Genomic DNA, 12012 nt, shown 5'->3' with positions numbered 1-12012 from the left:
ACTGCTTTCATTGGGATTTATTTTAAAGTAATTCTGAACTGAAAAACTGCAAGGAAAGTAAAAACTGCGCATTTCTCTATTAGGGCAGCTGTGTCTAGAACAGCACAGCAAGATGCTTTTTTTTTTTTTTTTTAGCTATTTGATTTCTCTATCTCCTTATTGCTCTAATCATTGTAGAAAGGACTCCAAGTCACACATCAGTCTTTTGAATGAATATTATGGGCCACATAGGTTGAAAACATTCCACCATCAGCAGTAGTGATTGAGTACATGAAGCACAGAGATTTGAGGGTACCATGAATGAATTGTGCCTTTTTAGATTAGATACTTTACTTCCACTATACAGTCAAGTCCTTTCTGGCATTTCCCCACATCCATCAGTTAGCTATTGCTGTATAACAAAACCCCCCAAATTTTCGTAGCTTAAACCAATAATCATTTATTATTTCTTATGAATTTATAGATTGACAGGGACCTGAAATCTATAACCTGACCTGAAATAGGCTTGGCTAGTCTTGGGTAGGCTCCCTCATGGGTCTATGGCCATCTGGTGGGTCAGCTGGGGGCCAGGTGGTCTAGGACTGGCCAGGATGGGAGCTTACATTGCTCTGTAGCAGGCAAGCCTGGGCTTGTTACCATGGCAGTGGTATGGGTCCAAGAGGAAGAGAGCAAAAACATGCAACCCCACTTCGAGTTTAGGCCCAGTACTCTCATACTGTTGTTTCAGCTTCAATCTATGGCCAAAGAAAGACATAAGCCCATCTGAGAATCTCTGGAATGAGCTACAAAGTCACATCACATGAGGCATGGATCCAGGGAAGGGAATAATTGGGGTGAGCCCTTTTTAGAATCAATCTACCATACAGTGTGAGATGGTGTCTTGACTTATTCTCTAAAATATTTGAGATAGATTTCAGAATATATACAGTTATGCAAACAATTTTAACATAATAAATAAAAATGTAAGATTAGGGTTAGGGTTAGCAGAATTCTAAGATGATCCCCAAGATTCCTGCCCCTTGGTATACATGTCATCTATAATCTTCTCTCCTTGAGTTTGGGCAGCATCTGTGGATACAATGGGATAGTTACTCCCTTAAGTTACATCAGATGGCCAAAGTGATAGCATGGCCACTTCCATGACTATGTGACATTGTGTAAGACTATCTTTGCAGACTGGAGAGGTTCTCCTGCTGGCTTTGAAGAAGTAAGCTGTGATGCGGTGAGAGGGCTGGGAGAGGGCCATGTGACAAGGAATCGTGAGGGCCTCCATGGAGCTGAGAATGGCCCCTGGTTGATGGCCAGCAAGGAAGTGGGGACCTCAGTCCTACATCTGCACAAAACTAAATTCTGCAAACAACTATGTGATCTTGAGTTCCAGAAAGGAATGCAGTCCAACCATCACCTACACTGCAGCTTTGTGAGACCCTAAGCAGAAGAATGAGCTAAGCTCTGCCCGACTCCTGACCCATAGAAGCAGAGATAATAAACACATGTTGTTTTAAGCCACTAACCTTGTGGTAATTTGGTATGCAGCAATAGAGAACTCATACATCAGGGGGAAAATCCAAATAAGACTTTAAGATCCAGACAAATGGAAAATGAGAACAAAGTTTTGTAGACACCACAGATAGGGGTTTTGGAGAGTTATTAAGTTGAAACACAAATTTAATTCTGAGACTCTTGGAGGCCAAAATCAAAGGGAAAATATAATCTTTATTATTGCATTCACTTTTGTGTGAAGTATGTCATTCCTCTTTCAGACCTGAAAGACGTGAACATCCCAAATGTGAATGGGATATTCACAATTCACAATTCATTCAACAATTTACAATTGTTACCAATCAGTATCAATCCTCGGGTAGTAATATCAGAAAGTTGAAGCTGATGTGTGGGATTTAGAGATATGTGAGATATCAAGACAAAAGGACGATTCAATTTAGGGGGTACTCCACAGTTGTTGCTGGGTTAGAAAGTCAGATGGGATTGTCTAAAAAGCGCTGGTATTCAAGTGCAACTGTAGCAGATGAGATTTCTCCAAGACAGAAGCAGCAGCTCCCCAGCGAAAAATCTCTCACATCTCCCAGGCCGAGCAGAGTGAGGGAGGGGACCAGCTTTAGCACCTCCTACCTCTGCCACCAACCTTGCCATCCACGAGACCCAACTGATGAGGAGTCATGGATCGATTTGGGCTGGAGGCTGAGCCGGGCTGAAGAGGCAGCTAGAAGAATCACTCAGTAATCTTGGTTTGAGATGGAGGTATTCTGGACTAACAATGTGGTGATGGGGACAGAAGTGGGTGGTTTGGAGAGAAATTTAAGGGGTGTCTGATGAATGGAAACACCAAATGGGGGTATCCAGAGATGTAGAAGGAAAACTACAAGAGAGGAATGTCACAGAAACCAAGGAGGAAGTCATCTCAGACGAGAGTGGTCAGCCACTTCAGGTGCTACAGGGAGATAAATTAAGATAACTGGGAAGTTTTCATCACATGTGTCAGTTCAGGGGTGATCTGAGATCTTTAGTAATGAGAGGGGAGAAAATGGGATCCAGAATCCAGGTGAAAGACTCGCCTTGGATAGGAGGGACAAATTTTCCTAGCAATGAGTGAGAAAAAGAGGCAAGGAAGGTGCTTTTCTTCCCCCCAGAGGAGAAGGGTAGGAAAGGAAATTTAATGTAGTTCCTACTGGATTTTTTCCACTTTCTCTGTCAAGCAGGAAGAGAGTGGCACTGAGGGTAAGTGAGGACATTCCTTGAGCTGGCCGCTGCACATGAGAGGCAAAGATGGCCATCACAAATAGAGGCACTTCCTGGAACTCCCTGGTGGTCCAGTGGTTAGGACTCGGCGCTTTCATTGCTGGGGCCCGGGTTCGATCCCTGGTTGGGGAACTAAGATCCTGCAAGCTGCGTGGTGTGGCCAAAAAAAAAGAGGAATTTCTGGTCAATGGTAAGGCTCAACTGTGGATGCCGAACATGGTGTTTTCTGTATCTCCTCACTCACCATTAGTTGAGGGCTGCTTACAGGGCACTTAGCACTCCTGACTGCCCTGTGAACTCTGGCTGAGCCTGCTCCACAGACATACAAAGTCATCAGAGATAGAGGTGCAGGTATCCTTGGTAAGCAACCGTTGGGGGATGGAGGTGGATGGGTGGGGCACTGACAGGTGTGCGATAGCCATACGGAGGAGAAAATATCCAAGTTTGGAGACAAATAGGAAAGGCTAAGTGAGTGTCCTGGCAGAGAAGTGGTTGATGTGGTGTGATGGAGCATGGGATCTAGCCTGGATAAGGAAGGAAATAAAATTAAGAAGGGGTTGAGAGATTCTACAGAGGGGGAGGCAAGGGGAGCTCCGTGGACCCGGATCTCTTAAGGAGAGCAGAGCAGGTATAATGAGTAGAGAAATAACCAGGTGGGAAAAACTTGTGCATTTGAGTTGAAAATTTTACAGATGGTCCAGTTATGCATCCGTGACAAGACCACAGCATGTGTCACAGGAGCCGGCTGCTGAAATACAGAAGATGCACATCCTAGAAACTAAAGAGGTCAAGGGCCTGTGAGGCAGGGATACTGAATGATATTTCTTGGGCAGTGCAAGATCTGGACTGTGAACAGGCACCAATATTTTGATGATTGTGAGGGAAAGACTAGGGCATCTGGGCGTCTGTAAGCTCCAAGAGGGCAGGGATAACATCTCTCGTCTTTACCACTATATCCCAGTGCCTACCACAGTGTCTTGCAAATTACCTCCACTCCCTCAATTATTGGCTTCAAACAACGATCAACATTTATCAGCTCCCAGTTTCTGTGGATTAGATATTGAAGAGCAGCTTAGCTGGGTGTTTCTGGTTCAAGGTCTCTCATGAGGTTGCAGTCAAGATGCTGGCTGGTGCTGTGGTCATTTGAAGTCTTTTTTTAAAAATGATATGAATGCATATCTATTGACAAGGAACACTACTATGATTATTATTAAGGTATAAAAGCAAGATGCACATAGAGTAACCATATGACACAGCAATTCCACTCCAAGGTATATACCCAAGCGAAGTGAAAACATATGTCCACATGTGTTCATAGCACCATTATTCATAATAGCAAATGTCCATTGACTGGTGAATAAATAAAATATGGTATATCAACACAGTGGAATATTATTCAGCCATAACAAGGGATGATGTACTGATACATGCTACAACATAGATGAATCTTTATAAACATTATACTAAGTAAAAGAAGCCAGTCACAAAAGACCACATATTGTATGATTCTACTTATATAAAATGTCCAGAGTAGGCAAATCCAGAGATAGAAAGTAGATGTAGACTGATGGTTGCTTAGGACTGATTGGAGGAAACTGTTGATGAGTATGGGCTTCTTTTTGGGAAGATGAAAGTGTTCTGGAATCAGATAGTGGTGAGAGTTGCACAAGTCTGTGAATATACTAATAACCATTGAAGTATACACTTTAATAGGGTGATTTTCCCAGCGCCATTTTTTTTTTTTTACAGAAATAGAAAAATCTATCCTAACATTAATTTGGAATCTCAAGGGATCCCAAGTAGTCAAAACACTCTTGAAAAAGAAGAATGAAGTTGGAGATCTCACACTTCCTGATTTCAAAATTTACTATGAAGCTACAGTAATCAAAATAGTGTGGTACTGGCATAAAGACAGACATATAGGCCAATGCAGTGGAATAGAAAACCCATAAATAAATTCTTATATATATGATCAAATGATCTTTCCAAGTGTGCCAAGACCATTCAGTGGGGAAAGGACAGTCTTTTCAACAAATGGTGTTGGAAAAACTGGATATCCACATGCAAAAGAATGAAGTTTGTTCCTTATCTTATACCATATACAGAAATTAAAACAGATTAAAGACCCAAATGTAAGACCCCAAGCCATGAAAATCCTAGAAGAAAACAGGGGAAAAGCTTCATGACATTGGATCTGGCAATGATTTATTAGTATGACACCAAAAGTACAGGCAGTAAAACCAAAAATACACAAGCGGAACTTTATCAAACTTAAAAACTTCTGCTCATCAAAGGATACTATCAGCAGAGTGAAAAGGTGACACATGGAATGGGGAAAGTATTTGCAAATCAAATACCTGATAAGGGGTTAATATCTAGAACATATAAAAAACCCCTACAACTCAACAATAGAAAAACAAATAACCTGATTTTAAAAAGGGCAAAGGATTTGAATAGACATTTCTCCAAAGATGTATGGCCAACAAGCATAAGAAAAGATATTCAAATCACTAATAATTAGATGTATTAGATGTAATAACAAAGATGTATGGCCAACAAGCATAAGAAAAGATATTCAAATCACTAATAATTAGAGAAATGCAAATCAAAACCACAGTAAGTATACTCAATACATCTTGTAATAACCTATAATGGAAAAGAATCTGAAAAAGAATATATATATATATTCTTTTATATATATGTATAACTGAATCACTTTGCTGTACACTTGAAACTAACAACATTGTAAATTAACTATACTTCAATAAAACAAACAAACAAAATACAGTCAGATATCACTTCACACCATTGGAATAGCCACTATCAAAAGAATAGACATTAACAAGTGTTGGCAAGGATGTGGAGAAACTGGAACCCTTCAGCACTGTTGGTGGGAGTGTGAAATGGTGCAACCACTATGGAGAACAGTATGGAGGTTCCTTAAAAATTAAAAATAGAAGTACCATATGATCCTGCAATCCCACTTCTGGGTATATGCCCAAAAGAACTAAAAGCAGGGTCTCGAAGAGATATTTCCACACACACGTACATAGCATCACTATTCACAACAGCCAAGAGATGGAAGCAACCCAATGTCCACTGATGAATGGATAAACAAAATGTGGTATATACATAAAATGGAATATTATTCAGCCCTAAAACTTAGAGATCCTGTTACATGCTGCAACATGGATGAGCCTTGAGGACGTTATGTTAAGTGATATAAGCCAGTTACAAAAGACACTGTATGGTTCCATTTATATGAGGTATCTAAAGTGGTGAAATTCATAGAGACAGAAACAGAATGGTGGTTGCCAGGCCTAGGGGAATGGGGAGATGAACTTTATTTATTTATGTTTTATTAATTTATTTATTTACTTATTTTTGGCTGCATTGGGTCTTTGTTGCTGCGTGCAGGCTTTTCTCTAGTTGCAGTGAGCGGGGATTACTCTTTGTTGTGGTGTTCGGGCTTCTCATTGCGGTGGCTTCTCTTGTTGAGGAGCATGGGCTCTAGGCACACGGGCTTCAGTAGTTGTGGCATGCGGGCTCAGTAGTTGTGGCTCTTGGGCTCTAGAGCACAGGTTCAGTAGTTGTGGCCCACAGGCTTAGCTGCCCTGCGGCATGTGGGATCTTCCTGGACCAGGGCTCGAACCCGTGTCCCCTGCATTGGTAGGCGGATTCTTAACCACTGTGCCACCAGGGAAGCCCTGGGGAGATGCACTTGAATGGGTTTAGTTTCAGTTTAGCAAGACAAAAAATTCTGGAGATCTGTTGCACAGCAGTGTGAATATATGTAACACTACTGAACTGTATGCTTAAAATGGTTAACATAGTTAAAAAGAAAAAAGGGTGGATTTTAGGATATGTGCGTTATATCTCAAAAAAAGTTATATGAAAAAATTTTAAAGCAAGTTGCAAAACTGTTTATAAAAAATGTGTATATAGAACAGAAATAAAATGTAAGAATCTATTGAAAATGTTAACAGTGGTTGGATTACATGTGAAAATCTATATTTTTCTGCACCTTCAGACTTTTCTTCTGGTGATAATGTATTACCTTGATATATAAAAAACAAAGCACTTCCTCTGTTTAGGGGTCAAAACAAGAAAGGTGATACCTGAGCTGCAGTGTTTGTAGTCACAGGAGATGGCGATTCACTAACTTTTGGCTCACTTGGGGATGCAGCTGACCCTTGCGACTCTTAGCTGGCTGGCCGGTCTGGAGACAAAGCATCACTGCTGTCTTTTTCAAATGAGAAATTGCCCTGAGTTTGAGGACAGTCGTCCTTCCCAATGCCTATAATTACCTCCTTAACACTGGAGTCTACAGGAAGCATGTTTTTCTCTACCAGCTCCATAGGACCAGGTCTTTGAGCAATCTTTTCATTCAGATCATCAACTAGTTGAGCTCTTTTCATCTTCATCTGAGTAGCCTGCAAGGATGGCTCTGCAAACATTCTTTCTAAAATGGGCATCCTGACAAGTTCAGAACCATCGGGTGGGCTCCAGATCTTGTGCTTCAAAAAGGTTATGGTTCTGGCCCCTTCCAAATCTTTTAATTGCTCATGGAATGCCGCTGGGCTCTTCGGAGGTGGCATGATGCCCTGGTCCACTAGCTGTCCTCTCGTCCTCTTTGTTGCAGCCTCGGCTGGAGCATAATCTTCCTTTTGTTCCGAGGGGGCAGGTGCTGACTGGAGAGCAAGGAGAGCCCCTGGAATTCGTGGGCAATGGCTTCACTTTGAGGACTTGGAGCAAGATGGCTTAAAAGGTCCCACTTCATCCTCGGTGTCTAGTGTCCCTGTGTGACCCATTGTGTTCCAGCCTCCGGCAGCAGGGGCTATGAGACACCTCTTAAATGTGGCCTGTTGAAGAGACTCAGTAAAAATATTTAATTATTTTACTGTCTTACACTCTCTTTCTTAGCACCTTCACTGTGAACCTCCCAGGCCACCTCCTCCCCGCGCGCTGCCTCCCGCGATCTCGCGAGACCGTCATTTGCAGTCTTGACTGAGGTTAGAGGATCCACTTCCAAGGTGTCTCTCCCTTGTTTGGCTGACACGTTGGTGTTGGTTGTTGGCAGAAGTCCTCAGCTCCTTGCTACGTGGCCGTGTGTTGAAGTACAGAACACAGGAGTAAAAAGTAAGTGTGCAACTTTAAGAATAGGGGGTTCCGTTTGGAGCATTTCATTGGAAGGTGCCTCAGGGACAACTTTGGGGATTTCGAAGGGCAGTTAGATATACGAGTCTGGTGATCAGAGGCAAAGATGGAACGGAAATGAAGATTTAGTAGTCGTCAATACATAGGCAGTAACTCAAACCATGGAGTGAATGAGACGGCTGAACGGGAAAACCTCAGAGAAGGGAGTTTTGGAAGAGGCAGGGGAGATGCTGAGATCAGGGGAGAATCCACAGCCTCAATTTGAGAAGGTTGTCAAGGAGACACTGGTCCTGGAGGAGGGTCACATTCAGTCATGGCCAGCAGTCCCAGGGAACACAGAGATACAAGCTACCTAGGCAAGTACGGGAAGCCAGGTGAACGGGGGGAGGAGGAATGAGGCAGTAGAAGCACATGAGGGCACGAGAGAGGATTTCTGAGGGTGACAGAGATGAGGGTCCCGGATGGAAATACCCAAAGGGTATAGAACTTGGGTTATCTGTTTTTCTGTGTTTTCCCTTGTTAGGATATCACTGTTGGCTCACTCTAGGAGTTGGCTCTGTAGCAGGTGGCTGTCCTGGGTTTTTAGGGCACAGGGCCTAGCAAGCTGAAAATAGGAGAAACTGAAGACAGAGATTGATTTTTCAACGTGGTTGAGTGGCAGGTGACGCTGGTGTCCTATCTGACAGGAGCTATATCTCCCCCATATCAGGTTCTTAACTGACGCCAGATCCTCATACCTGAAGCCATGGACACTGCATGAGAAGCCACTATAACACCTGAACCCAGGATCAGAACTCTTCCCACCTCAGCTTGCTTCCATCATCTTTGTCCCTTGTCACATATGAGCTCTTATTACCAGCTTGCAGAAATCCATTCCCAGGCCTTGTTTTGCCTTGGAATTCTTGCCCAGATGGTTGGGGCTGGGACACTCCCTTGAAGACTCTCAACCTTTGATGGAATTAACAGCCATGATGATTTGGAGGCTGGAATTATCTCCTGGTACATCTATCAGCTAGATTGCTTAGAGCTGGAACTGGATGAGGAGCCCTACATGAGAGAACACAGCCTGGAGAGATCAAGCCCAAAAGCCAAATCCAGAGGACCAGAGACCAGGATACATGAATGTGGTTCTGAAGATCCAGGATCACAGTGAGAAGAGACCAGAAACAATAATTAATAATAAGCATAGGAATTCCCTGGTGGTCCAGTGGTTAGGACTCCATGCTTCCACTGCAGGGGGCATGGGTTCAATCCCTGGCTGGGGAACTAGGATCCCACATGCCATGCGGTGTGGTCAAAAAAAAAAAGATAACCGTAATCAACATTTTTGAGAGTTCACCCTGTGCCAGATGCTGTGCTAAGCTGCCCTACAGATCCCATTTCATTTTCACAGGAATGTTTTGAGGCAGGTCTTATTGTCATCTTGCCTTATGGATAAGGAAACTGAGGCTTAGGGAGTTTAAGTATTTGGCTCATGATATACAGCTGGCAAGTAGCAGAGTGAGGTTGAAACCAATGCATTCTCACCCAGAACCTGCATTTCCCCCATGATGCTATCTCAGCTGTGGCTGAGAATCCTATTGGTGTTTGGGGCTCTTCTTCACCAACTAGCAGCTTTGATGCAGATCTTGGCTGAGGTTTTGGTGTCTGTGAGAGGCTTCATGACATCCGTTCTGTTTCCATTGCCTTGGTTTGTGGTTCCAAATAGAATTTAAGGGAAAAGCCAGTTCTGCAGGGATGGTTCCGGGAAGGTGTATCTGTTAAGAAGATATTGAGCTTAGCGGGGCAGAAACCCAACTTTAACCCACATTTTATTATATTCCAAGGATGCAGGGGATTTTGTGGAGCCCAAAGATAGGCATGTGGCTGAGATTCAGGAACCAATGGAAACAGCCCTTGAAAACTACCAGGATAGTATCTACGAATCTTACCTCTATATTTCAGGCTCTCTGTCTGTCTCTGTTTCTGTCTCTATCTATGTCTGTCTCTCTCCCACTGTCTCTCCCTTTGTCTATCTATTTATCTCTCTTTTTCTCTATCTCTCCAGACATATTTTTTTCAACCTCTCTAGTTGTAGAATGGGAACCATGACCTTGATCCCTGATGGTTCTGGAACTTTACATCAGTCTCAAAGTGTGGTCCCCAGACTAGCAACACTAGCCTCACCTGTGAAATCATTAGAATGTAAAATCTCAGGCCCTACCCCAGACCTATAGAATCAGAAACTCCGGGTAGGGCCCAGCAGTCTGTTTTAACAAGCCCTCCAGGTGATTCTAATGCATGCCTAGTTTGAGAACCACTGGTTTCTATCTTACAGCTTCAGCCATCTGGAGAGAGACTGACCCATTTGCACCCCCAGGGTCAACATTTTCAGCAAAGGGTTATGGACACAGCTTGAATCTGGGGTCCACCTCTGCACTGATTAGCTGCAGCCTGAGAGCTGGGTCATGCTGTAACCTTACTCATCCCACTGCAAAACACCTGGACAGATGTGGAGATGGGATCAGTTTCAGAAAATAGGCAGTCTGGAAAAGAAGTGGGGTGTAGGAGGAATGCTACATGGACAAAACAAGAGAAATGATGAGATCTCAGAACCTGAGAGGCCTTACTGGCTTACTGGCTGGGCAAAGCCGTGACAGTAGAGGTCAGGGAAGTTAATGAAACCCAAGTGCCTGCCTGCCCAGGGGCAGCCTGTAGAACCAAGGTCCATACTGTTACTGAACTTGGGTTTGACTGCTCATCCCTCAAGAATCCAATACTAAGAGACAAGTGTTGGGTAGAAGGAAAGATAGCTTTACTGAGGAAGCCAGCAATCCTGGGGAGAAGGTGGACTCATGTCCCAAAGAACCAACTCCCTGTTGCCGATCTGGGGACAAGAATTTTTAAAGTGGGACTTTCAGGGGTGCACAGGCAGGGGTGGAGATGGGGGCTACATGCAGAACAGCACAGGCAGCTCTGACAGTCATCTTGAAAGTGGTCATGCCATGGTCTGATCAGCATCATCTTGATTGTTTTACGTAGAGTTAATCTTCAATTCCAGGGTCAGTTTGTTCCCATTTCCTTGAGGCCAGTTCTCAGAATTGTGTATATGTCATCGCTCCAGTCTGGTCATCATGTCATTAACTTCTTCCACCTGATGGGGGTTTCAGTATCTGCAAAACAGCTCACAGGATAGGGCTCAGGATATTATCTATAGCCCTTGAGGAGGGACTAATGGTCTTTGACTTTGTTTAATGGCTAAAGTATTATTATTTTGTCTTGCTTTACTGCGTTCCTTTCCTTCCGCATTTTTTTTTCATTTCTCTGATTAAATTTATTATTTGGCTAAAGTTTTTCTACAGACAAGAGGCAGTCACAGAGGACATGGTGGTGGTGGGCTCTCTGTCCCAGGAAGGCCCCATAGGGTCCTGCTCTGTTACAGTACTTCTTCAGGGTCATGACCATTGGCCAGGGTCATGTGCAGAGCATTAAACTTGATACTGACTCATTTCTTGTCACCTTGTGTTCCTTTTCCCTGAGCAGTTCCCATCCAGTTTATCACCTGTTTTAGGTCCTGGAGGTTGTATTAGTTACAGCAGCAGTTCTAAAAGTCCAGTCCCTGGGCCCTTAAGGGTCTCTCAGACTCTTTCAGGCATTCCACAGGTCAAACTATTTTCATAATATCACTAAGATTTTATTTGTCCTTTTCACTGTATTGCCATTTGCACTGATGGTGAAATTGCTGGTACCTCAGGACAAATCAAGGTTGTGATACCAAAAGTCTAGTAACGATTGTATTCTTCACTACCAGGCCCTCACAGTATATATTTTTTAAAAAAGTCAGTTTCACTTATGAATGTCTTTGATAAAGAAATAGAAATTTTATTAAACTAATTAATAAAACAAAATTAATCAAATTTCAACCCTTGAGTGCATGTCTTTTTAATGTTCTGGGGGACAAAATGGGAAGTGTATGTAAAGTACTTTTTCACATCCTGAACTGTGAACGTTGTCTGAAGACAAAGTGCTTGCTTGAGCTGTGAGATGAATTAGCCTCTTTTTTGCAGAAAACCATTTTTACTTGAAAGAATGACTGATAGACAAGCTATAGTGGTTGGC

General features: G+C 43.1%; 1 pseudogene; it reads right to left on the bottom strand.

Annotated features, from left to right (window-relative positions):
• Window positions 1–6854: 6854 nt before the first annotated feature.
• On the bottom strand, window positions 6855–7695 carry LOC118894491 (annotated as a pseudogene).
• Window positions 7696–12012: the final 4317 nt, after the last annotated feature.

Source organism: Balaenoptera musculus, chromosome 4 (genome assembly GCF_009873245.2).
Source record: "Balaenoptera musculus isolate JJ_BM4_2016_0621 chromosome 4, mBalMus1.pri.v3, whole genome shotgun sequence".
Lineage (NCBI taxonomy): Eukaryota > Metazoa > Chordata > Mammalia > Artiodactyla > Balaenopteridae > Balaenoptera > Balaenoptera musculus.
The sequence above is the reverse complement of the archived record's forward strand: the minus strand, read 5'-3'. Positions and strand labels throughout refer to the sequence as shown.